Source organism: Trichosurus vulpecula, chromosome 4 (genome assembly GCF_011100635.1).
Source record: "Trichosurus vulpecula isolate mTriVul1 chromosome 4, mTriVul1.pri, whole genome shotgun sequence".
NCBI lineage: Eukaryota > Metazoa > Chordata > Mammalia > Diprotodontia > Phalangeridae > Trichosurus > Trichosurus vulpecula.
In genome coordinates, this window is record NC_050576.1 from 387,594,820 (window position 1) to 387,596,777 (window position 1,958).

The window sequence follows — 1,958 nt, forward strand, 5'->3', positions numbered from 1 at the left end:
GTCTTGCTCTGAGTCTTGTGACTCTTAATCCATTTTCCAGGACCTTAACTTTCTTAACCTTTTACACATGTTTTTTTTGGAGGGGGGAAGGCAGGGCAACTGGGGTTAAGTGACTTGCCCAATGTCACACAGCTAGTAAGTGTGTCAGGTGTCTGAGGCCGGATTTGAACTCAGGGCCTCCTGACTCCAGGGCCAGTGCTCTACTCACTGCACCACCTAGCTGCCCCGCTTTTACACATTTTCATAAAAGAAAGGAGTTAGGCCTAAGAGAAAGGTAGGAAAGGATTTTAGTGGATAACATTGTTTCCTGAGAAATTTGATTTAAATACCAATTAAGTATCCTTCCTCCAGTTGAGACAGGGGAAAGAACTTTAGCCTGGGGAAATGTTTATTTCTTATTATTCTAGTTGAATTAAAAAGCAGATTTTAATATGCCTCCACAGGTTCCTAATAGTGTTTTTGCATGTCCTAGGCACTTAATAAATCTTTGGTGAATAGAAATGAATTGTTGGTTTTATTGAAATGGTATCTTTAGGTAGAAACCTAAAGTCATACGAAGTATTTGAAAGATTTTAACTGATTTTTTTATCTGAAAAAGAAAAATTAGTTTGTTCTTCAGTCCTGTCCAACTGTTTGTGGCCCGATTTGGGGTTTTCTTGGCAAAGATACTGAGTGGTCTGTCATTTCCTTCTTCAGCTCATTTGACAGATAAGGAAACCGAGGCAAACAGTGAGGTGACTTGCCCAAGCTCACACAGCTAATAAGTGTCTGAGGCCAGATTTGAACTCACAATGATCAGTCTTCCTGACTACAAACCTGGCACTCTATCCAAGTGCACCACTTCACTGCCCAAAAAAGTCAGCGTCAACCAACTATTTGTTTTGACAGAGCAGAGGCATAAAGGTCCTCTATTTGGAGGCATGGTCCTGCATAAAAAGGATTTAGAGTTGATAAACCCAGAGAGAAACAAAAGTGCCCCTGAAGGAAACATGATAGTAATGGTTTGGCCAGCTCTGTTTCTCATAAGTTATTAAAGCAATAATAATAATAATGATCTGTTAGCTAGGAGTTGAACTGCCATCTCCAAACCACTTGATTTTTTATCATCTCTCTGGGTAAGCAGGCAGGGAGGGCTTGTGAGAAGGCACCAGCCTTGCTTCCTTTCTTGCTTGGAGTTTTCAGATTCTAATAATATCTCTTGTAATATAAATTTTCTCTTTTATTATGAAAAATAGTGACAAAACATGAATATTTCAATACACAAAGATTAGGGGGAAAAGGATTCTATATGTAACTGTGAACTTGTTATATACAGTTTTTTAAAAGTATATATTAAATTTTACTGGATAGTTAACAAAGCCACCCTGCTAGTATATCCCCTCCTCTACATTCCTTCTCCTCTTTTCTGTGTACCCTTTTCAATTCTTCATTGACCCTCTTCTTTGTTTTTTGCATTAATATTATTACCCAAGTCAAATCAAGTATTGATTAAGTTCTTACTATATGGCATCACTGGGCTGAGCCAATCCTTGTCCTCAAGGAGCTTATGTTCTATTGGAGGTGACAAGTCAGTAACTAAGAAAATACAAGACTATATATAGGGTAGTTGGAAGGGGCTATTTGAGCTGAATCTTTAAGAGAGCCAGGGAAATTTAAAAAGGCAAAGGTGAGGAGGCAGAGCATTACGGGGGGGGGGGTGGGGGTGGAGTGGCGGGACAGCTTGTGCAAAGACACAGAGATGGGAGATTTAATGTCACATCCAGGAGGGCCAGCAGAGTACAAAGTAGAGAAACGTATAGTAAGACTGGAAAGGTTAGGAAGCATTCAGGTTCTGCAGAGCTTCAAAGACCAACATAGGAGTTTACATTTGATTCTTTTTTCTAAAGTTAATTTATTTATTTTTAACATTCACTTCCACAAGTTTTAAATTTTCTCCACCTCTCTTCCCTCCCCTCCCC